The sequence below is a fragment of the Lonchura striata genome, chromosome 10, assembly GCF_050655825.1.
Source record: "Lonchura striata isolate lonStrDom1 chromosome 10, ASM5065582v1, whole genome shotgun sequence".
NCBI lineage: Eukaryota > Metazoa > Chordata > Aves > Passeriformes > Estrildidae > Lonchura > Lonchura striata.
Window position 1 is genome coordinate 17,581,981 of NC_140712.1, and position 25,290 is coordinate 17,607,270.

The window sequence follows — 25,290 nt, forward strand, 5'->3', positions numbered from 1 at the left end:
GAGAAGCAGCTTTTCACTCCCATCCCTGGTTCTAGGAAAACTTAATCAATGGCTGGGCATTGCACCCCCTGAAACTGCCTCATGCACGACAGCAGGAGAATGGTTCACTGTCTCCTCTCATTTCCTCCTCGACCAGCTCTCCCAGACCACTTTGTCCCCCTCTTGACAGCTTCAGCAGTGGTGAAAGATTTTGTGGACCATGGACAAAGCGCTGCCTCTTGGTCCCGTCCAGGGATGGAGCCAAGCAGCCGTGGGGAGCTGAGCAGGGGCAGTGCCCGAGGCTGCTGGCTGGCTGTACAAACCAGGGGCTTTCCTGTAAGTGTGTGGATGGCTTAAGGCCCTGTTGAAATCTCACCAGATAATCTCTTCTTTCATGTTTTCCCTTTATATTCATCCCCAGTCACTCTCCTGGCCATTGCCATCTCATGGCACCTGGTAGTCATAGAATAATAGAATGGTTTGGGTTTGATGGGATGTTAAAGATCATCCAGTGCCATCCCCTCTGCTGTGGACAGGGACACCCTTCACTAGACCACTTTGCCCAAGGCCCTGTCCAACATAGTCTTGAACACTTCCAGCCATGGTGCATCCACAGCTTCTCTGGGCAACTTGTACTGGTGTTTCACTGTCCTCACAGGAAAGAATTTCTTCTAAATATCTAATCTAAACTCCCCTCTGTCAGTTTGAGTCCATTCCCTCATGTTCCTGTCCCAAGTCCCTCTCCAGCTTTCTTGTAACCCCTTTAGGTCCTGGAAGGTGCTCTAAGGTCTCCACGGAGCCTTCTCTTCTCCAGGCTGAACATTCCCAGCTCTCCCAGCCAGTCTCTAAAGAAGAAGTGCTCCAGACCTCTGAGCATCTTCATAGCATTGCATGCCTGCACAGTTCCTTCCTTTTTTTGTGTGCTCAGACTGTTCCTGTACCAGAGACCATTCTGGTGTGCAGTGCTCTCTTCACTCTTAGCTAAGACACACAGTGTGTGTTTAATTTAATTTCACTGGCTCAGTCATTAAGTTCTCTGTCTAATTTAGTACTGCTCTGTTCCTTTTGGGGAAGAGAGCGCAGTCAAGTGCCCTGTCCTGCACCAGTGATGCCAAGGGGATTTCACTGTGCAGGGAACACTGAGGGATGCTCAGCTCTCCGTGCTAGGGGCGCTTCCATTGGGCACGGACACTCATCCACTGCTCCTATTCACTTGTCAGGTCACTTTGTCCAAACAGTAATTCCTGCCTTTGGTTCACACTGTCCTTTTCTTCTTGGGAAGAAACCAACGGGGACTCCAGGCAGAAAATAAATCTCTCTCTTGTGTTTTTCTGCTATAGTGATGCTTTAGAGCGAAGCCAAATTGTACAGCAGAGACAAAACCATGACAAGAAAGAAGATAAGGACAAAATGGTTTACAGCCAAACAAGCTTGTTTTGGGGCTGCCACAGAGAAGGACCATCCATCAGAGACCTCAAAAGCTTTAAGTCCTATTTTATGAGACTGGCAAGAGAGCTAGAAAGAAAGGAGAGATGAGATGGAAAAGATGCCTAAAAAATTGTCCTTTCTTAGCCTCTGACCCCTCCCTCCAGTGGATGTTGTTCTCTGGGTGATGTATTCACCCACCCAGGAGGAAAGGTAATGCGACTCATCATAACAGAGAGAATAAGTGACAGAAGGTTTTCAGTTCCTTGTCTTGAGATTCTCATCTTAGCTCAGGCCAAAATTCACCAAGAAAACCCTTCAAACAAACACTTCCTGAAAAAAGCAACAAAGATAAAAGAATAAAATTTTAATTATATTGGACCCAAAACTCAATCACAGCCTTTTTTTTTTTTTTTTTTTTTCCCGAAGGAGGTCTTAGTGTCTTCTTGAATCTCTGCCCACACTGAAAGGTCTGTTCCCTTCAAACATATGGTGAAACTACCCTAAAGAACAGAGACATTGCACTGGAAATACAGACAAACTCTGACCTGAATGTACATTTTGTATATAGAGATCCTTTAATCTTATAAATCTTATAAATGGTTTTAGGTATGGTATAACTTAGGAGAAAACTGTGTGGATGTGACATTGAAAGAGAGAGCACGAGGAAGACAATTACCCTCTCCAAAATGGGTTTCAGTCTAGGGTCAGTGAATGAGTATCAATAATCTTTTCATCACAGCTCACATCAGCACAGACAGATGACAGTCTCTGCCTTAGAGACCTTGGAATCTAAAAAGTGCTGCTGGCCAGGCATAGAGAGCCCAAATGTGAATTTGGGAGACCACGGGAATCCAAAAGCAAGGCTCTTACATGAAATATAAAATTATTCTGTAAGGTGTAGATTATGAAGGCAAAGAAATGTAACCTTAACACAAGCCACAGGTATTTGGAGAGCTGCTTCTGCTGAGCCCAAATTTGCAGTTTGCTAAGCAAAGTCTGTATGTCATACCTTCAAAAAGAGAAAGTGAGGTATGGAGAAAACCCAAACAGCAATTCGATGGGAAAAACAAGTTTTCTGAGAGGTAAATAAATAAGATGTGGCTGAGGAAGAGCTCCAAAATGTTGTCCAGTGTTTGGTGAAGCATTCTTTAAGGGCAATAGAAAATGTTTTTCCAGAGATATGTGGAACACCTTAAAACCAACAGTGCCCACATTTTGAGGCACAGAACGGCACCAACACAGATCCCCTTGTAGGCAGAATAACTGCCTAGCAAAGTGTTTAAAATATGCACATACAGTCCAGCATTAATGGAGGAGATGTGGGCTTTAAAATGGACCCTGGAGCATGTTGTGCTTATAATTTAACTCAAATATGCAACAATACTAAGGGAAACTGTATAAAAGTAAATTTGTTTCATACTGTTGGCGTAAAAGACCAATTCAAAGGCAAGTAATAATTATGATTTATTTTAACCTATCTTGTCATTCTTCCAGTAAGGCAGGCAGGTAAATTTTCTGGTGGTCAGATCCAGTTACCACTGGAATCAGTAGTAAAGATGCCATTTACCTCTGAGGCTGGGAACATGAATCCCAAATTCTTCAATTAAAACCTAGTCTAGACAGGTAACTGCTTGCAAGTCCTGAAAAGAAGGAGAGAGAGCCCTCAAAAGGATGTCTAAATCCCCACAAGCTGGCACAGAGAACGCTGCTTTCTGACAAAAGAAGAATTGATTCCTTAAGACAATATAGCAAAGAAAATGCTCTATGGCTTTTACACACAGTGTGAGAATTGGATGAAATCATACATAACATTGGGCACTGTCACACAGCAGCCTGCAAATCATGGAAATTCCGCAGCTGCAACTGAAGAGCCATCACAGCATTAGTGGACATTGATGCACCACTGAAATAAACCACACAACAGGAGAGATGTTCAGAAAAACAGCAGACAGCTAAATGTGCAAACCAAAAATATTCTCTCCAGCATTTAGGATGAGCATTCCTGCAAACATGTTGAATCAGTCATGCTTTCAGTTAATGATTTTAAATGAAAGCATAATGGGAGGGTGAGGGCCTGCAGTGATAATAATTTTGGCCCCTTAAGTTTGGTCCACACAGACTCCAGCCTTGTCCAGCCAATATCTGGAGTCAAGTCAATATCTTGGACCTTCTGTGGGCATTGGGATGTACAAAATCCATGCTGGACATCCCACAGGCTGTGAGCCCTGTGCTTGCCCTCTGCACGACTCAGTGAATCTCATTCCCACCATAAGGGTGCTGCAAAAGGGAATGAAAATGAAAAGCAAATATTTTGGAAAGCAAGAGACACCAGGCCCACTGGCCATTAGCAAATTTAACAGATTGCTTCTGTATGGTGCTGTCAACGATCTTGAGTACAAGTTTTGACACTATAGCAAAGGGAACAGTGCACTCTGAGATGCTGTGAGACTTCTGGGAATGGCAAAACTGTGTAGTAAAACTCTGATGGTCTGCCAAATTGTGCATGGTATTTCAGAATTTAGAGATGCAAATGGATGAGCAAGGCACTTAATGGAATTTGCAGAATTGCTTCTCTCTGTCTTTGGTTACTCTGCTGTAAAACTGGCTTTGAATCCCTAAAGCAACTTCTGGGAAAGAACTGATTTTATAAGGGAGATAAATCCAATCAGCTACCTGAGCATCTAATGACCCTCATACCCAACCAGTTTAGTAACATTATTGTTTAATTATACCCAACAGCACAAAAGAGAGAGACATCTCTGATGGGTGAGGTACTGCATGCAGATTTACAGAAAACCAGTCAGCTGCACTGACATTACAGAACAGAAAGCAATCCAGTTGGAGAATAGAAGAAACTGGAAATGAACTGTGCCAGAGTTGAAGAGAAGGTGCCAACCAATGTATTTATCTTCACTTTTGCCAATACACACAATGGAGAAATGAGTAAAGCTTCAGTGTTGATCTGAGACTGCAGTGTGAGAAAGTTTCCAACCCAAGCATAAAAAGCCCCAACCTCTTGTCTTTGCTGCTAGACTGTGATTCTGAAGTTCCATTTCTCTATCAATACCTGAGCAGATGAGGTGCCATTGAATATTCAGGAGGAGTGGAGAACCTTAGCATCTAGGAAACAAAGGGCTGAGCATAACATTCATAAAGTACATGTGTTTATGTCAGTTCAATGTGCTCATCCAAGTAGGAGGCCAATGGCAATTGTATGTAAGTAACCAAAAGAAGAGCAGAAGTGAGGTATCCTGTGTGATATTCAGCAGAGGCCAGCTCACTTGAGAACCTATTTCTCAGGAAGGCTTCACAGACCACACTGAACTTGAAACCATATTTCTCAGAGGGATGATGCTGCCTGGGCAAGATAATTCAGACATCTTTTATGTGCCAGTGAGAGCTGGAAGCACAGCACTGAAAGTGAGCTGAAATGGAGATCTTGGCTGTCTTGGAGTTCTTTGTGTCTGTGACCCACATTCCTACCTGGATATGGTGAAAGAATGACCAAAATGGTTCAAAACACATTCATGTGCTGATGGGTGCAAAGGAAGGTGGATGTCCCTGTCTCTGATTTGGCAATGATTTGACAGATGAAATGGGTACAGCACTGAGGAGGGGATCAAGGGCACGCTGGGGTTGGTCTGGAGCATTTCAAAATGCTGGACAGATTCAGAGCTGAGCAATGAACACCTTCTGTCCACTGCTAAACACATCTCACCATTACTGGTGGTGCTGAATCCTTCCACGTGTCCTGTGAGAGGCAGGATGCCACACAACAGGACCAGCAGGTGATCCCTGCTCTAAGCAGCATCAAGGGGTTTTTTCAGGAGACAAACTGCAGGGAACCTGGGAATTGTGAAGGCACAAGGATTTTGTCCTGACTCTGGAAAAGTGGCTCCTGTCTGGAAGGACACGAGGAAGGGTCACAATCCCATGAGCTGGCTGGCTAAGCAAAGGGGTGATCCCTTTTCCTGCTGACACACAGTGATAGTTTCAGGGTAGCATTAGCTCTGTGGCCACTGACCACCCTGTTTTTTGAGAGGAGGCCCAAGTATCAGTGGTGAAGGGCTGAGCTGGGAGCCCAGTGTCCATCTCTGCACAGTGCTGGTGTAGCAAGCAATATTAGCAGAGTAAGAACCCTGCAGCCTGATGGGATCACTTACATATGAATTACTATGAGGCAGCAGGGTATTATTTATACAATAAGTGCTATACAAAACAGCAGAGCAATATTTAGAGGGCAAATACTATGGACAGGAAAGCTACAATTTGTTCTGCACCAGCAGGATGTTCTGTGCACTCCAAGGTGCCAGGCAGGATGAGGGTGATGCTTACATGCCAACTGCTGTATGAGGACAGGTTATTATTTAAGACCCACATACAATGGTAAGGAAAGAGTATTATTTACTAACCAGACCGAATGCCATAGCAGCAGTGGCAGTAACTGCATGGTGTAATTTACAACACAGGAAAAGACATAATTTGCAGACCAGTTATTACAGATTGGGAGGGTGTTTGTTGTGGTAAAGCACTGAAGTACTGCTTTGAAGCTGAGCACTGTAGAGGCACAGGGTATTATTTATACACCAAACACCAGAGAAACTATTTTTTTGGGTTAAGTAACAGTGGCAGTTAATCATTTATATGAATGCCATTCTGTAATTTCCAATATGTAATCTACATGATTATTTCAACCTTGAAACTGTGGTACAGATGATGTAATGTTAATTATACTGAGATCTACAGCTGCTCTACCACAGGACTGCTAAGATGGATTAATCTTCTACAGTCAGTAGACTTAGGCCAGCCAAGCTACTGAATCTGCCCTGCCCTGTGCAAAGCCTGTGGTGCCTGGGGATTTCCAGGGGTGTTTATCCCTGACCCTGTGCAGGATCCCAGCAGGAGCTGCAGGTTTTGCTGTGGATTACAGGTTATTCCATCACCAGCACAGCGACTGCTCTCTCAGCAGAGGTGCAAATGATGGATGGGAGCTCCAGCTGGAAGGGATCAGCAACATTTTCATCTGTTTATCAGCTGCTGGCCTTTGCATTTTTTTCCACACACCTTTCTCATTCAGTCTGTCATCTAACCTCAGGCAGAAGATGTTCCTTGGTTATTTCCTTTTAGTTTCCCCTACAGATTTTTGTGTCCTGTCAAATTATTCCTATTAAGTCAAATCTGTATGTCCTACAGCCATGACAAATGATTCCTTTTTTCTTTCAGTGGTTGCCTACACTACAAAATAAACAAATAATAAAGCCTCCAAATCTTCTGCCCACTGCTAACCAAGGGCACTGGAGAAGCCAAAGGCACATGGAAATTGCCAGAGCAGATGAAACCAATGGTGTATGGTCTGAACCAATGCTCAGACCAGTATCCTGTCTTAGACAAGACCTATATTACCAGCTTCAGAGCAAAGTTCTCATCATTGAAAAATAGGGAGTAAATTGCTGAGGAGGAACTTTCTTTTAACACAAGGCATTTAGTGGTTCCCTTCTGCCTTGAGGCATGAGTATTTACATTCCATATTCTCCCACTAATGTACACTAGGTTTGTTTGGCATGGCTTAATAGACAATTTTACTCCTCTCAGGCCTAACCAGTGAGCACTACCCTGCTAGAAGAGATTTCCTGTCCTGATCACTTCATCCCCATGACATGAGGTGGCTGCTCTTGGATGCCCTTTTGTCTCTTGCCACTTGATGTGGGCTCTGTCAAAGCAAGTCCCTTTCCTCCAGGACCTGCCCTACCCTGTGCTGGGTTCATCTCTCCCACACCAAGGTGTGTCAAGAGATCCCTGGCTCCCAGGTGGCTTCCTGATAACACGGTGGCAACCAGGGCTATCCAAGTGCTCAAGGGTCATGTGGTGCCTCACTAATATCATAGCAAGCACTGGGGTCAAGCTGTCAGACCTGCCTCTCATGGGACATCCCCTAACCCGAGTTCTTCACAGCAAAAACTGCTCCTTTCCATCATAAACCCACAAGAAATTAGGACACAGTGACAATTTGGCAGGTACTGAGCAATGAGGTAGGGCTATTAATCACCTGAGTTAATTTTGGGTCTTGTCCAAAATTCTCTCTACTTTATCTGCCCCAGGTGTCCTCTGAATTGATCTATAAAGTGTATTCTATGGAAAAGCCATTAGTTGCATAAAGCCTTGGTTAACATAAAGAGCAACAACAAAGGTGAAAGCCCAGAGGGTCATGCTTGTCACAGGTCTTTCATTACCCTGCTTTCATCTCTTGCTTCCTTCCCTCAGCAGAGCTCTTTCTGTGGCTCTCCTCCTGCCCAGCTCCCTGGCACAGCAAGGTTTCCCCCTCAGCCAGCCTCAGGAGCTGCCAGACTCATGGAAACCCACAGGCAAAGAAGCTTCCAGGCTACTTCCACACAGCATGTACAGCAGGAACGGGGTCCTGGTGGCTTCTGAACATCGCTGTGTGACCAACATGCCCAAGTCACAGCATCTCCCTTATCCTTGCTTGGTCACAGCAGCAGTGACACAGCTCCAGCTGCCTCCATCCACGAGCTGGAGCCTTTGGAGCATTGGATCACTACAGCCCATGGCACAGCAGTTGGGCTTGTAAAGCAGGGGAAGGAAGTGGGAGCAAGGAGTTCCATGGGGCTGCTACTTAACACCTCAGGGCATTTCAACAGCTAAAGCACATGGAGGGTCTTGGGGTGCCCAAGCAGAATGGTTCTGGTGTCTCTCATCCTTCCCCCACCCCTCTGCTCTCTGCTCTGTACGGAGGAGGGGGGATATTATGCAAGGGAGACGTGGAAATTTTTCTTAAAAAAGGAAAGTCCAGTGAAAAGCACACGGAGGGAAAAAAAAATCTCGGTGTGAAGCGTCTCAAAAAAGACTGCGCGGGTAGCGCGACAAAACCCCCTGCCTATTCATCAGGCCAACAAAAAGCTTCTTTAGATTTATACTGTGAGCCATTGAGAGGGAGGGGAGGGAGGCAGCTCACACACCGCCCTTGTGCACACAGCAGAGCCCGCAGCCCTGCCCCGCACACACAGGCTGGGCTGTTCTGCCCGCTCACAAGGAAGCTCTGAGTTCTTAAAAGTAAACTGTAAGGTTTCCGTTGTTGCACTGGGCTCAAGTAAATTTTTTTTTTTTTTTAATATATATAACAGCTCTCTCTCTTTGCCGTCCCTCTCTCTCCTTCTCTCTTTAAACAGCCCCGGCTGCCCTGGGCTGCTCGGCAGCCGTCGTGCGCTGGCTCCCTATGTGGTCCAGAGCCGCTATGAACACGGCTTTTGTTACTGATGCTGGGAAGCTGCCGGAGAGCAGCACACACAGCCCGGCTTGTTCCACACGTGGAGGCTGCAGAGGGCTCGGGAAGGGGGGAAGGAGGAGGAGGAGAGCAGCTTGGGTTAGGGTGCCTTGTGGTACAGCAGCCGTCCCACCTCTGGCAAGGGAAAGGGGGAAGCCAGGAGATGGAGGCGGGCGGCGGTGGAAAAGATGCCTCAGGCAGCTAAGAAAGGTCCCGTTGATTTTTCAAACTGGCCCTCCACCAACCCACGTTGCCGCCGGGTGTCAGGCAGCATGGGAAGGCAGTGAAGTCACTGGGTCCGTGCAAGATGCAGATCTGCCCCGGAGAGGGGAGAGGATAGACCAGCAACGTGGAGTGGATTTTGGAGTTCTGGAGTTCCTGATCATTATGTGCATTCCTGGGTGAGACCAGAGCATTTAACAGCAATCTAACCTTCTTTTCATGTACATTCCCTTGTTTCTGTCTTTAAAGTGATACCATCCATTCTCTTTTCCTTTAAACCCCTTAATGTTCCTCACTTATTGGCAGTGTCTTACAGCCATGAGCTGCAGTTTGCTCTGATGGAGTCTAAGTCTGCTGAATTTAGTTTAGAGACCTCTTTTCTTTAGTAAGTTTTCCCCTCCACCTCTTTCACACCCTCAATTTCCAGTCCTGTCTGCTCTCTTTGCCCATCCATCCTCCAGGCCTCGAGCTGCTGTCAAAGCTGGCTACTGTACACAGAGGTGATGATATGAAACATTGAACAGCAACTCAAGTGGAACAGCTGGAGCACCCTCCAAAGACTGCCCAGGCTGCAGAAAGAGCTCAGCCTCTGTCCCAGCCAGTGATGGTGGGAGGTGATGCCTCCCCTTTTCCACTCTAACAACTTGAAACATGTCAGAGAGGGGCAATTTCCCCTTTGACCTGTCAGGCAGATAGAGCCTCTTCAAGCCAGGAGGAAAATATAACATCAAACAACCAAAGCAAAGAAAGGAATAGTTCAGCTTCCAATAGTGCCTTTGCAGGATTTGAAATCCCACAAATTTCAGTCCCCAAACCACTGGCCCCTCTGCCCAGCCAACATCCTTCTCCAGGAGCTTATAGATGGAAACCAAAGTAGTGAGGAATGCTAAGAAATTCCTCTCTCCCAACTATTTCTTTGTGGGATGTTTCCCCCTTTGCACATCTGGCAAAGCTATTTTAGAAACCAAGGAAAGCTTAACAAACTGACGTCTTTTTAGCTAACAACTCAAAAGGGAAAGGTTAAAATGTACTCTTTATTCTGTGTGCAGAGCTCTACTGAGCACAAGATGTAACTGAGAAGTCTTAAAGGGTAGCAAATGAATGGAAAGAAGTAATTTCTGATAGAGATTCTGACAAATAAAACCTATTTTTTCTTTCTCTACTTCTGGACAAGAGCTCAGCTCCCTGAAAACTATTGCTAAAAGTATATTTCATCTGTGAATGGCTTTGGAAAATGGGCAGGTTCTGAGGAACACTCGGAGCAGCTCACTGGAAGCAACCCAGGGGACTCTGCCAGCTGCCAGTCCCTGACATCCTCATGTAAGGGGAGAGCTGTCAAACCCTTGGGCACCCTGGTTCTTTTCATCCTCTTTCTGAATTTGCCTCCAGAGCTCAGCATCCCCCCAGCTCAGGGCTCACCCTTTGCCTGCCCTGTGGCAGAGCAATGACACCGACCAAAGCCATGACCACAGCAAACCCCAGCGCTGGCCGGGACACTCGCCACAAGTCAGCAGGACAGCAGCCTCTGTCCCCAGAGCTCGGGAACAGGATCAGACACATCACCTGAGCTCCAGCAGCAGCTGAGATCCACCACAAACAAACACCGATGGCTCGGAGGGGGAACGGGGATAACCCTGTCCCTGCTCTCCCACCTCATGGTTCTGACTGCAGGATCTCTGAATCCATCCGTGCTTTCCCTCCCTTCCCTGAGCCAGCCAACAAACTTGGCACACAGCTGTAGCCCCTGGCTGTGGGGCTGCTCCCCACGAGCTGTGGGGTGCTGCTCAGGACCCGTCGTGCCGAGGCAAAGCCCAGGCTCGGGCTCCCCTTCGCTGCAGCGCTGCTTGCAGGAGGGAGAAGCTCTGGCTCAATCAATTTTACAGCTTATCCCACGTTTCTCTGCTGGTTGCTCAGCAGGGAAACAACCAATCCACTGAGAGCCTGCTTCTGTAGAGCACTTAGGAAAGTTAAGGAAAAGACACCAAAGAGAGAGAAGGGAGGAAAGTGCGATACGTTACCTTTGACAGTTCAGTGCAGTGCTTCCAGAATCTAAGTCCCATACACCTGGCAGAGAAATGAGGTCTTTTTCAGTGTTCAAGAAGTAAAGAGCTTGCCACTTCTTGCTGTTCCTGTATGTCTTCTTCACAATCTCCAGATGAGTTTTTCTGTGTTTTTGTTTTTTTTTTTTCCTTCCCTGGCTCCCCAGAAGAAATCAAAATTCCCTATGTGGTATTTCAGGTCCTTTCAGGCAGTGGCAGCAGCAGCAAGCTTGAAGAGTAAGTACTGTGTGTGAATGGCAAAAAAGAGAGAGAGGGTTTCAGACCACATTAGCTGCCACTGGCTGCAAAAGAGACCATCAAACTCCTGTCAGCCTCCTTAGATACCTCTTGAAGAGCTGGCACTCTAAGTGTATTGGATCCTCCTCTGGATTTTAGAGTAAAGGTAGGCAGGCATCCAGGGGGCAGGGGGAAATAGGAGGGCTTATGGACCAAAAAGGAAGCCCAGCCTCTTGGAAAGAAGGAGGGAAAAAAAAAAACAACAACCCAAACCAAACACCCAACCCAGAAAAGAAAAGAAAGGGGAAAAAAGCATTACCAAAAAAAAAAAAAAAATACTGTAAATGGAGAAAGCCGAATGGGGAGTGGGGGATTAAATTTAGCCCTCTGGTTTGGAAGCAAACTGGTTGGGGCACCACAAGTGGTTGAGAGAGAAGAAATAGTTTGTGTAGTAAAAAGAGAACGTGGTTTATGCAAACTAAAATAAGATGAAGCTAATTAAGGAACCTGAGCAAAGCATGTGTGTCTGCAGTGCAGTCAATATCACTGCAGTCTGGGCAGAAAGGAGCAGATCCACTGGGAAGCCCAAAACCAGCAGCAAACAGGAGAGTTCAGGGAAGTTCTGCATGGCCCCACTTGCTGCTGAGGTAGGGAGGCAGGTGATGGAGGGAAGGAAGGGATGCTCAGCACTAGGAAAAGGGAAGCACCTGGAGCATCAGAAATTGATAAGTGATATAGAGTCAGAGAAAGGAGGCATTTGGGAATAAGTGTGTTTTAGGGTTATTTGGGGTGAACTGGGGAGAAATGGAGAGCTTGTACACACACCTAGGAATGGTGGAGCCTGAAGAGACTACCCCAAAACCGAGGAGGATTCCTAACTGAATCCTTGGCAGGAGTGAAGCCGTGAGAAAGTGCTGAGAGAACTGTAATGTGTTTTCTTTTCCTTTTTTTTTATTCTGTGAGGCTGCTTGTACCTTTGAAACAGATAAAAAGCTGTGACTGGGGAGGAGGAAATGGGTCTGTGACTGCAGACCTTGGCTTGTGAAGGGGCCAGATGACAGCTGGGAGCAGGTGAAAACTGCTGAGGTGTTCACAGCTGAGAAAAGCACTTTTGTTTGAAAAGTCTGTTGTTTCTAACATGGAAGAGAGCACCACCAGCCTGAAGTAAAGGTAAAATCTGAAACTGAGCACAGGCAGGTCCTCCTGTGCACCAAAACCACATGGCTGCCCTCAGTATCTCTCCTTCCATTTCTCTTTTAATATGATCTTTAATATCTGCACTTCCTGCTCTTTTCCCAGGATCCTGCTTTTCTGTCTGATTTGTGATATAATAGTTTCTCCTCTCTCCATAAATTATTTTGGTCCCATGCCTCACTTCAAAACTTGCTTCCTTGACTGCCTCACTTTTTAACCTGAGGCTCATAACCACCAGCCCTGTATCCATCACCCTGACAGGTAATGCTCCCAGACCACAGAGCATGGAGCCTCACTTCTTCCTGCAAGTACCTTATTCCATCTCAGAGATTCAATCCCAAATTTTGGTTGTGAATTTCCCTTTGGATTATCCCCTCCACACCCTTTTTTTCCCCAGTAGTGCAGCACTAGATATCAATTTCAAAACTTTCCAGGTGCCCATCTGTTAAAAGTCCAAAGGGCAGCGAGGGAAAGCTTTGGAAAGGATATTGGAAAGGGAAGTGTCTCCTGAAACACTGCTTTTGGTGCAGCCTAGGACGTGTTTGGCTTTCTGGGCTGCAAGTGCACCTTGTTGGGTCATTCTGAGCTTCTTATCCACCAACACCAAGTCCTGCTCCTCAGTGAGAGTAAAGTCTCAATCTGTTCTCTGCCCAGCCTGTATTTGTGCTTGCTTTCCTCATGAGCCTGTCTATATGAGCACTGTCTGTTTATATCAAATTTAATTCTTCATCTGCTGAGATAAAGCAGGGCCCTACTCAAAGGACATTGGATCCATCCAAGGGCTGCCACCACCTGCAGGTGCTGGCTGGGCTGGGATAGACAGGGCTGGGCTGGATCATCACCTGCCTCCCCCCTGCACTAGCTGGGGTGTTTCCTCATGGCCAGCACAGTGTAGCCATGGCAATGAAAGGAGACAGGCAAAACACGCTGCAGATGGGGCATGACAGCTCATTCTCCAGGCAGGACTTGGTATTTCCAGTTGGGTATAAAAGACACATAGACAGGATCCATAAAATGTGACCTGGCTGATTTTGCTCAGACTCACGTACGTGAGACACACTGAAACAGCTCATGCCTCACCACAGCCCTTTCTCCCCGTAACATAAAGATCTTTTGGGAAATGTACATGTTTAGTTGTTTTGCTGTGGAATAACTGAGCCCTCTGTACCCTCTGCTGCTGCCGTGGTTTGGCAAAGAAAACCTCATTTGAACCTTTGGTGAGCTTAAGCCAGGGAACAGAGAAAATTCCACTTCAGAGCTGACCAGTTAGGAAAATGTGATGCTCCACACACAGTGGTTTCTTAGCAGCTTCAGGAAAGGATAGAAACTGTTCAGTACCTGCTGGCTGTCCCAGTTTTTTGTCTGCATCAGGAAGGATTGGAAAAACAGCTAAATATGTTCAGAGAAATTGTGATTCATAAACTGCTCTTGTGTTTGTTTGTTCTTTAAGCTGAGGAGTGGCCAGTCAAAAAAAAAAAAAGTCACATAGATGACTTTTGTTTTTTTGTTTAAAAAAGGAAAGCAACAGTTCATGGCTCTTTGAAATACAGGTAACACATTGCAAAAGTGCTTGCAGTTAGGTAAGATTTTTACATGTCATTATAAAGTTAAAAGGAGGCTTATGTCTATTCCCAGTCAAGTTTAGCCTTCAGGGAGCACGAATATTTGAGCATGAATATGAGAGCAAACCCTGTGGCCAAGTAAAAGTAGATAATAGCTTTTCTGTAAAAACTATTGAATATCCAGAATTTATATAGTGGAAGCAGTCACTGAATGAAAATGGCCAGAAAAGGGAAAAACACCAGACAGAAAAAGGTTGTGTCAATTAAGGTGATAGTCGCAGTTTTTCAAAAGCAATCAAAGGTGGGCTTGGGTGGGTTTTCAGCCGAGAGAGAGGGAAAGAAAAAAATAGAAAAATACTAGAATAAAGAGTAAACCTTTCAAACTGCTTTTAAAAATTGTGCTAATCAAACCTCTCATTGTGAACTGCTGCTCCTTTCCTACAACTACCACAGCAGTCATTGCACAGCTCTCAGCTTGTCTTACTCTCAGAATGAAAAGGAGGGTATTGTGTCCCTAAAACACTTATAATTTCTGGAATTATTGTGTTCTATTAAAAGCCAATTTGGCATTTTTAAAAAACCACTGGGGACATGAGAAGGGGCTGTGGGATCCCAGCTGCTCTGTGCACAGGTAGAGTGGGGTGCACAATATCAGTCTATGCATGATTTCAGTCTATGAGCACTCTTCAGCTTCTGAAGACTTAGGGTCAATCCACGACCTTTGAACTCATGCCCAAAAAGTATTGTTCATACTTTTACAGTCAGTTGTCTGACATTGCATCAGACACTTCTTGATCAGCTGCCACAATTTCCTGCAGCGATCGATATCTGAGCTCTCCTGGCCCAAGCTCTGCCACCACGCTGAACTGAGGCACACAGAACCAAAGTGCCTCACTCAAGGCTGTGGGTGAAGGCAGTCTTAGAGCCAGAACATCTCCATTCCCAGCCCTCTTCCCTCTTTCAAAGCCAGCAAAGCCCTTATCTGCTGCAGCAGTTGAGGAGTTTGCTGCCCTGCTAAGCTGTTTTTATGGGCAGTGATGCTCTGTAGAGGTGAAGCTGCCACCTCAAAATGTCAGCTTTGACCCTCATATTTGGGTTCTGCATTTTACCAAGCCAAAATCCCATGATGGGGAAAGCATGGTGTAATATAGAAATGTCCATGTCATTGCTTTAGTCACTGGATCTGTGAGGGGGGTCATTGTATAGTTTTACTTTGGAGTCCCACAGAGGGATGAAAAGGGACAGCGCTGACATACTTCTAGCTAAAAATTAGGAGGGCCCTAAAACCTCCCAGGAGAGGCTTTGCCTACTTAAATTTTATCCTGAAAGCATGGAAGGGGACTGAAAAGAAATGAGTTGACATCTGGGGGTAAAAAGGACACCGAAGGACCTCCCCACCAAACACAGCACCTGTGCCCCTTTATTCCAGTGTGAATATCAGTCTTGTCAGTGCAGGTGGAAAACTCACCCCATATTTAAAAATTCAACCCCATACACACACACACATCTTCTCTCAGGCCTGTTTGCATCCCGGATTGGAAGCGGTGCCCTTCCTGAACCTCCTGTGCTGGACAAAGCACCTATTGAAGGTGCAGTGGCCAGGAGGCTCCTGCTGAATGAGCTGCCTCTGCTCAGCCCGTCCCAGCGCTGGCAGACGTAAACAGCGGGGCTCGCCCCCACCCCGATATTGTGGCTTGTTCATCCCCTGACAAAAATAGAATCTGGGGCTGGCGGGTGGGATGGTGCACACAGACCGAGGTTTGTGTGGCAGTGGATTTTGTAAAAAAATATTTTCTTTTTTTTTGCTTCTCTTGTCCCCTTGGTGTCTTTCCGATTGCGCAAGGGGCTGTATGAAGGGAGTGGGGATGGACAAGTTTGGTTAAAGATTTGGACAACACCAGATCACCAAGATGAGGCCTCTTATGCTTATCCTAGCTGCCCAGCATCTCATCTTCATCCTTGGATGGCCAAAGGGAAGGTCTGGAGGTGATGGGCGCCACCGGTTTAAGATACATGGTGTCAGGGCTCACACCAGCATTTGGGCTGGGGCTCGGCACACAGAGGGGATGGCCAGTGTCCTGGGGCTGCTCATCCCTCTGTTCTTCTGGAGGGCTCCCCAGGGACACCTGCTCTTGCATTTTGAGGTGCAGGGAAGGGCTGACATCCCCTAGGTGAGGGGAGAGGCCGGAGGTGAGGTGGCAGCCCACGGTGGCACAGGGCTGTTAATGGGATGAGACATGGCTTCACAATCCATGGTGCACAAGGGACCTGCTGTCCCTCCTGCTGCCCAGCTCCATGCTCACAGTGTGTGACACATGTCCAGCCCTTTGTGCCATCCCTGGGTGACAGTGAAACAGCTTTTCTACGGGAGGCACAGTGTGGATTGCTCCCTTGGCCAAGGCGAGGCTGTGCACAGCTCCCTGCCCTCACACACAACTCACGGCTGTCCCTTTCTCTTTTTTTCCCCACTTGCCACATTCATGCCCTCACCTCACCTTGTTAATCAGCTGCTTGGAATGAACCTAACTTTGCCCCCCTCCCAGCCTCCCTGATGGAGACTTGCAGGCTCAGCAAGGAAACATGGGGGTGGGCACGATGCAGAATGTTTGTACAATGAATAAATGAAAACAGCGCTAATTTTATGTTCCTCCCAACTTGGGACAGAGCAACACGGGAATACAGCCCCTTTTGTGCAGGCATGGGACATCTCCTCTGTTTGCCTTTCTCCCAGAATGCCTCTTCTCACCCTGCACAGCACAAACAGGTCGCTGTTGACCTTGGAAGCTTGCGAGGGGTTACGTCAAGCCCGGCAGGTTTGCTGGGCTGGGTATTTATGGTCTGCACCCTCTGACGTTTGCTGAGCACTCCCAGCTCCCTGCTCGGCTCCCGAGGGGGAGACACCTCTGCCTGTGGCTGCAGGGAAGCCTGGAGGCCTCCCTGACCCCCCAGTGAAATGTGCTGCTTGGGAGAAGTTGTTCTGAGAGTTTCTCCCGTAGCTTTGTTTGCTCTTTTTGTGGAACAAGGTTTTTTATGGCATTTGTGTTGTTCCAGTGGAGAGTGTTTGCTTGTCTGAGGTCAGCAAGGAAGAGGCTGGGAGTGGATGTGGGACTGCAAAGAGCAGGAAGCAAATAGGCTCTGGGAGCAGGTGAAGCTTCATCTGCCTCCTTCAGAAAGCTTCTCTGGGCTTGGTGGGATGTGCCAGGTGCTTTGCAGGTGGGAGAGGTCACTGGAGAGACTTTTGACCTGAGCACACCAATGCCCCTTCACAAGGAAATATTGAGCTGATTTGTTGGTGGTGAGAAGAAAGCTCAGGAGAAGCACCAGCAGGAACCTGACCCATGGAAAGGGCTGCTCCACAGCCCTGGGTATGGCTTGTCCTCTGGACAAGCTTAGCTGAAAAACAGGAGGGATGAACCTGTGCCTCTCAGTGCTGAGGGGTGACTGAGGTGCTCCCCCCCAGAGTCACTTATTTCTGGAGGGCTAAAGGCTTTCTCCTGAAAGCTGGAAGAAACACCTTCTGTACTTCCCCTCCTGAAGGTCATGGCCACTGTGCTGGTAATTTAAAGCCTCAGCAGAGGACTAGGCCAAGGCACTTGGTGGCAAAGAGCTTTCCAGGAATCCTCCAGGCTGAGCAGCTTCAGCTGAGGAATAAAAGGATTTCAGGGAGACTTGGCTCTGCTGGCATGCAGCAGCCCAGAGGTCATTTTTTAAGCAGTCTGTCCAAGAACATTCACAGCAGGCAGTGGGCTTTTCTTACAGTAGTTAACTGGTTTTCAGTCCTCAGCAAGAAGTGTATGCTCATCTCTTGGCCTCTTCTGTCATTCTATTAACACAAGAATCCCCTTGAGCCTCTTAACCCTCTCAGTCCTGCCCAGAGTATTCATTTTCCCTTTCCCATTTATATCTCACTTCTTAATTTGCAAGTGAAAGAGGTTTCATTCTGGTAAACAAGAAAATGTTGTAAAAAAGTCAATCTCAAAACCAAAACCCCACTAAAAGCTTCACTCAGCTGGACAGTAATTACACAGGCCCACATATAACAGATGTAAGATCAGTGCTGGATGTTGCTATCTGCAGCTGCTGGAGCTGCCAGAACTCAGCTGCAAACCTGTACAAATGGAAAAGAGTGCAGGGGGCTTCTCGAAGCACGACACATGGAAACCTCGATAAATTATCCAACCTCAGGGCTGCCAGTGAGTAGGTAGCTTTTTCCTTCCACTTCTCTTGCATTTATTATTAGTTTGTTGTGGGTATTCTCAGTCTGTTTCTTTCTTTTTCAGTTTAACTATGAAATTTCATCCTCTGGTTCCATCATTTCACTCTTTGTTTTCCAGTCTTCAGCAAGTGTGTCTTTTTGTTTGCTGCAGAAGAGAGGACATTTCTCTTTCTGGTTTGTAGGTTGGGTAGGTGGAGCTGGAGTTTTAGGTCCAAAGGACCAGAAATATCCTCAGGGTTACTCCTAATAGCACACCTCTACTTTTTGTGCCAGTGGAATATATATAACCTGCCTCACCTTTTAGCTGTGAGTACTCAGGAGGGTAGATAAACCTTCCTTTAACAAGACCATGGTTAGAGAGGAGGTTGTGACCCCTCCCATCCTTTCCTCAGTACTGGACTGGGGTTCTCAGAGAAGCATCCAGAGCCAGGGAGATGCTCATATGGGTCTCCATTATTAAACACACCTCCAGACAGCCTCCTCCTCTCCCTTAGCTCGGTGCTGCTGGGCCCTTCCCTCAGGCTGGTGTCTCTTTCTGCCCTCTGCTGAGTTTCTAGGTGGAAAAGATGAACAACAGACGTTTGAGCCTGGTTGAGGCACATATGGTGTGGCTGGTTCGAAAAACTCACCTTGGCTTGTGTTTGTGCTAGGAGAGAACATTTTGAACTGCCCCGGGCTCTTGGGTCCGTGCTGGGATCAGACCTGCACTCACTGCCAGTGCTGGACCCAGGCTGCAGGGCAGAAGTCCTCAGAACACCTTCCCAGCAATCTGTACATGCCTGCTGTACTGACTGCTTTCTTAAAAACCAGCTGGGACCGTGCTTGGAGCTCTAAACAGGTCTCCCTTTGACAGCTGCTGCCTCCTGGCATCTGTACACTTTTGGGAAACATCCCCCATTGGCCTGCAAAGAGGTGGCTGCAGATTCAAGGAGGCATTTCTGTGCCTCTCTCCAGAGGCTCCTGGGGCCTGAATTTGGGTCAGGGCTGGACAGGTCCACCTGAGGAGTTGCTACAGTGGTGAGGAAAGAAAAGGACTAAAATCCAAATTCCCCCATCTTTATCAGTGCAGCTCTGCAGATCAAGGGCTCTCTGGAAATGTTATTCCTCAGCTGGGATGTTGAGATCCCAGTGTCAATATTTGTGAAGTGGGAAGGGCCCTGCCAGATGCAGCATTGCCAGAAACAAGCCTCTGTGCACAGGGCTGGGGCAGCTGCTGGGGCTCAGCCTGGGACACCCCACGCTGCTGCAGAAGTCCTGCCTTGAGGCTGGGGGAGGCAGAGGAAGGGCTCTACTCACAGCCCTCATCTGCCCCTTTGAAGTTTGGGTGAGATTTATTCTGTTCTTCAGAGGAGCAGACAGCAAGCATTGCCCTGATGCTGCAGAGTTTCAGCAAAATGCAGGAGTGAGTTGGCTTTGATACTTCAGCAGAGTTGTCTGAGGGCCTGGGGCAAGAGCCTTGATACCTGCTCAGGGATGCTGCTGCTCCAGCACAGCTCCTGTGCCAAAACCGTGGCAAAACTGCTCCCTCTGAGGGACAAGTTAATGGTGACTTGACTCCCACAGTCCTGGGACAGCTGAGAGTGGGCAAGAAGGTGACACTTGATGTGATGACACTGAGGTCAGGCTGCAAGGGTAACGTCACTGTCCCCAGGAGGGGACCTGCCACCTCAGAGAGGATGGGCTGGGAGCCCAAACATGATGTAATGCCAGGACTCTTCAGGTGAGCCTTCAGACCTGGCACAGTCACAGCACCAGGACCAGCTGCTCCCAGAGCACCTTCCTTCCTTCCTTCCTTCCTTCCTTCCTTCCTTCCTTCCTTCCTTCCTTCCTTCCTTCCTTCCTTCCTTCCTTCCTTCCTTCCTTCCTTCCTTCCTTCCTTCCTTCCTTCCTTCCTTCCTTCCTTCCTTCCTTCCTTCCTTCCTTCCTTCCTTCCTTCCTTCCTCCCTCCCTCCCTCCCTCCCTCCCTCCCTCCCTCCCTTCCTTCCTAAATATGGGGATAAAGTTCCCTTGAGTGCTTTGTATTGGTGCTGAAAAAAAAAAAACCCAAACCAAGAATATTTTCTTGCATGGAAGGAATGGCATCCATGCTTTGTCTTCTGCTTCACCTTCTGTCCCCTCTTTTCCCAAGCACAGTTAGAAAAGTCTGGATACATGTCCTGGGAGGCAAGGAAAAGCCAGATCCACTGCATGGGAAAGTGGAACTGAGCAGCAGCTGAGGCTGCAAAGGTGGAAACAGTTAGCAGACCAAGGAAATCCCACACTAGGGAGCGAGGGATGTGCTACCCTACCCCTTTCCTCTGCTTTCCTCAGCCCCCACACATCGCACAAACATTCAGCAGACAGCCTGTCCTTTGCCTTGGGACTACTCAGGTGGGAAATAGTCTTTCAGGGCTTTTGATTTGTTTTACCCTTTCCTTTGTTGGGTCCTTTTACAGGAACCCGAAAGTAGCTGTTTTGAAAAGACAGCAGAGACTGTGTGGACCTTTGGTAACTTTTTTGACGACTGTGAGACCTGCCAAACAGCCCGAGAGAAAGGATCTTACTGTGTTGATTTGTTTTCTTTGGTTTATGGGGGGAAAAAATATTTCACACATAATTAGCACAGCCACAGAGAGATTGTATTAAGGGCGCTTTACTGGAAATTTCAAGGGACAGAACAAGGGAAACCTGTGTTAACACTAGCAGCCAGGAGAAGGACCTTGCCTGCAGAACCGTGGGGAAGGACAATGTGGAGTGTTCAAGCTGCAAGAAAGAAACTGTTCAGGAGGGCAACATGTGCATCAGGGGCTGGGATTAAACTAAGCTACTGCAGGCCACGATGCTCCTGCTTGCCTCCCCCAGGGCTGCCAGCCTGGGTGGTCAGCTCTGGGGAGACTCCACTGCCATGGATGGAGGAAAGCAAGGGCCAAGAGCCCAGCTTACTGCTCAGCATCAAAATCCTTGGTGTCTCCCTCAGCTAAAGCCACCCAATTGCAGTTTTACCCTCGTGCCAGTGTACAAAACCAGCCAGTCCTTCTATCTTGAAGACCTCTTTAACATAATATAAGAGCTTTTGCCCGCTTCCTCCATCTGCTGAACCCACTCCAAAGAGAACAGGAGCTCTTTTAATGCAGAAATTTCCAGGACAAACCCAAGTTGCTCAGCCTTGTCTATGCTCTAGTGAAAAGCCCACCACAGGCCTCTCTCTCCCTGGGTGTTTCCATGAAACCAATCACTGGGGGCTTTGCATTCCCTGGAGTTTGGACTTTCCTGGTGGACCTTGCTTACGTCCAAAAAGGGAGTTATGTGAGTGAGGTATGATCTTATTCAGGTGGAAGTTTTTGATCCCTGGAGCTCAGTGAAATGCATGAAAATGAAGTTTCTGTTTTACTCTAGTTTGAGGCACACTGATACAAGAGCAGAGGACTGATGTATCCATGAGACCCTCACTGGCACCTTCTGTTGAACTGTCTGAGCTCTCCACCCTCACTGAGGTGTCACTTTAACTTCACACACAGAAGTACCATTATTTAAAAGCAGAGATGTGAAGTGCACAGCCCTGCCCAAAGTCATGTTAAAAATCTCTGCTTCACACATATTTAGCTGCCCACAAATCAACATACAGTGCCCCAGTACGATTGTTCCCATGCAGGGGAAGCAGCATTTAGACTCTCCTGCTCACAAATCCTGCTGTTTCCTATGAAAATAACGTGCTTGCTGCTGGCTGGTTTGTCTTATTGTTTCTGCTTGTTTGGTTTCTAAAGCTTACATCACTCTGTGGCCAGCAATGTCTTGAGTGTCATACAAGAGCCACTCTTTCCCAGGTTACCTGAGGGCAATGCCAGGGCTGAACAGCAGCTCTACAGAAGGCAGGAATATACTGTGGCCATTTATTTCCTGTTGTGCTTAGGAGAGGAGTGAGGCATATTTGTGGTGGTTGCTATTAGACATCAGGGAGGAGCAGTGCCTGGTGGTTGGCAGAGGGATGGGCACGGGCTCCTGGGTTATATTCACAGCAATGCCACTGACTTTGAGGGGCAAAATGACACGACCTGGGCTCCTCACCCTCGGCAGGGACATCAGTATATTTAACTATTCCACAGGCGAGCTGGCAGCACCTGGATAATTCAGTAATTCAACAGCAGCTCAGTTGTTTGTGTGTCACCCCAGCTGCCACCGAGTGTTCTCTGGCTGCATGGTGGTGCTTGGCACAGCACACACACTTAGGGGTGCTGAGCAGGGAGGGCTGTGGAAGTAAAGCAGTGCAAAAAGCCACTTTACACTACATTCAAGTTCTGCCTATTCCTTTTTCTTGGGAGCTCATCTGTCCTCCTCTCCTTTCGGACTTTATACCTTCCCCTGTACAGTATTCCCTGCTGGAATATCTCAGGCTCTCCTGAAGCTTCTGATCTCTCTCCAATATGAAAGGTCATTTTTTGTGCACATCCCTGACTCGCAGCTCATGTTCCCTCTGTTTTGCCATGTGCCAGCTTTACAGCAGAAGGCAAAAATATACTGAGGCTGTTTATTTCCTGCTCTGTTTAGGAGAGGAGTGAAGCCTGCTTGTGGTGGTTGCTATCAGCCACGAGGGAGGAGCAGTGCCTGGTGGTTAGTGCAGGGACTGGAAAGGTACCCGGGCTTAGGCAGGAGGATCTGCCCAGGGAGCCCACCTGCCACAGGTGAAGGTGCTGCACTGGTGCTGCTGGGGCTGAGAATGGACCTGAGGAACATGGTATGGAACATCAAACCCCTGCTGGCCAAGGAGAACTGGGCACTGGGAAAATGATTAAGCAAATGAATGTTTTTCCCATTACGATGCTGTTGCCTGTACCTCAGGATGCTGATTAACTGGGAAGGGGTACCAGGAGGCAGGGCAGGCCCTGGGACAGTGTTTACAGCACTCCTCCTTGGCACAGGATGCAGGTGGCCAAGAATAACCCTCTGTTAGCCACCAGCAAGGTGTGCTGCTTGGATTTTTCCATTTGCCCTGTGTGTGGCTCTCATGCCAGCCCTGGAAAAGCCCTGGCTCCAGCTGTCCCCAAAAAGGCTTCTCTATTTAACACTGCTGAGGCTGTGGGGAGGTGGCTGGGGTGCGAGGAAGGGCAGCACCCGTCTCTGGGAGCCCCGGAGACACTCGGGCTCCCAGTGTCTCTTCACTGCCTCTCTTCCCTTATTTAAAGCCGCATTCTTTACAGCCCAGTCTGGCTGCAGAGGCGAAGGGCTGGCTGGTGGTAGCCTCGGGGCAGGAGACAAAAGATGGAGCAGGGAAGCAGGGCTGATGGCAGAGGCAGCCAGGTCGGCAGGGATTTTCCTTGGATGCGTGTCTCTGGCAGCACTGTTCTGCTGCAATTATGGCCCTCTCTTTCTTGCCAATTTTCCGTGTCCGTTGGTGCTGAGGTTGGTTTGTGACATTAATTCTTTCTCTGCTGACGTGGGCAAATAAGCTACCGGTGTGTCTCTGATTTAGGAAAGTTAGTGGTCCAGCACTTCTGCCACAGCCATGCAGAGTGTGGCACACCACAGGCAGAGGAGAGCAGGCACTGGGGCAAAACAGGGCAGCACGAGTGGTGGGAAAGGGGGAGCTGAGTTCCCCAAAGCATCCTCCCTTCCCACTGCCTGGGAACTGCTGCTCCACACCCCAGGGGTCCTTCCCACACACCCCATAAACCACAGTACTGCTCTCAGGAATTCCCTGCCTCCGTGAATACCTGGGCCAGGTGCAGGATCCCTGCCCCAGCTCAAGGCTGGTAGTCCTAAACCACTCAGAGTAAGAGTCCAGCACACTCCCTGCCATTTATTCAAGTGGATGCTGAGAGTCACTTCCCTGCTGCTGGCCCTGCCAAACTCTCACTTTTGTCCTCTATGACAGTCTTGTAACAAAGACACCTTAATTTTATCTTGCTTCCATCATTTTAACCTTAAAGGCTGCTTGAGCATAGGAGGAAAACTGTCTCCTTTCTATGTGACAAGGAGTGACTCAAGGACCCCTTCTGAAATCCTACTTTGAGCAGGAAATAAAACACTTGTCAAATGAATACAAGCATACAACATGAAACAACAATTCAATTATTTTAAGGTTCCTCAAAGCACCAAGCCTGGAGAGAGTTGATAGGAAACTTCTGCCTCAAGATCAAAATCAGAGATCCAGGATCAGAATCCAGATGAGAGAATTTGGGTTGATTTGGAATAAATGGTCACTTTTCAATACAGCAAAAGAAATGACATGAGATTTATGAGGCTGGAGGAAAAAGAGAATGGTCTGGTATAACAACTTATGGCTTTCTGGACAGCAATATATTTGCCTCCCCCACCCTGGGTCCAGCCTCTCCATGGGGCCTTAGTGTGCACTGCAGGGAGCTCCCACTGAGGGAATTCAGGGTGTAAAGATGAAGAAAGAGGTTTCCTTTCTAGGCATAAGCATGAGCTGCAGGGGAGTGAAGGAACTGGTTAATAAGAGCTGAAGCCTCAATGGGAGGCTTGACAGAGCTCAGAGCAGACTGACCTCAAACACACTCAGACAGAATCTTCTGTCCTGGGGTGATTGCTAGCGCTGTCTTCTGAGAAGTTGCCAACCTGCTGCTGTTGGAGACTCACAGATTCTGACTGCAGGGCTTGTGGCTGCCTTCATATTTCACTTCACACATCAGACACCTCCACACAAGCTCCAGCACCCAGCGGGACCAAAAAATACCAGCAGAGAGAAAGCAAGAGTTAGAGAAAAAGAGATTTTAAGATTTGATCACAGATATGTTTCCCCTTGCTGGGTTGGCTGGAGAAGCACCTGCCTGGCCAGGTGAATGTCTGGGATGAAGGGCTGGAGGTGCAGCAGAGTTTGGGCAGGTCTGTATTTACTGCACTCATTAAATTAAGGTGGCCCTTAATTCAGGTGGCCCTGACTGTCAGAACCCCAGACTGCAGTGATGTAGCTGTGGGTGTAACTGAGTGGTGTGCTGGGATGTCTCTCCTGGTGACACTGGGAGCCTCCCAGCTCCCTCCCTGCATTCTGGCTCCTTACTGGGGGGAGAGGGCTGAGTCCACAGCACTGAAAGCTGGACACCTGGGGCTCCCTCCAGCACCTGTGGCAACTCATTTAAAGCTACCTGGATAACTGTGCGTGGCTGTGCTGCTGGCCTGAGAGCAGCCTCTTCACAGACT

At 47.9% G+C, this 25,290-nt stretch overlaps 1 protein-coding gene across 2 annotated transcripts in view; it reads right to left on the reverse strand.

Annotated features, from left to right (window-relative positions):
- ACAN (aggrecan) overlaps positions 1 to 11,710 on the reverse strand; it is a 46,359-nt gene extending 34,649 nt beyond the window's left edge. Inside the window, exons 1-2 of one of the 2 annotated variants that reach the window (XM_085588879.1) lie at positions 11,692 to 11,710; positions 10,927 to 11,191 (exon numbers count right to left, since the gene is read on the reverse strand). The gene's annotated coding sequence lies outside the window, so the exon portion shown is untranslated. Of the gene's footprint in view, positions 1 to 10,926; positions 11,192 to 11,292; positions 11,559 to 11,691 lie in introns of those variants that run through there. The other variant, XM_085588878.1, reaches the window with a different exon arrangement.
- Positions 11,711 to 25,290: the final 13,580 nt, after the last annotated feature.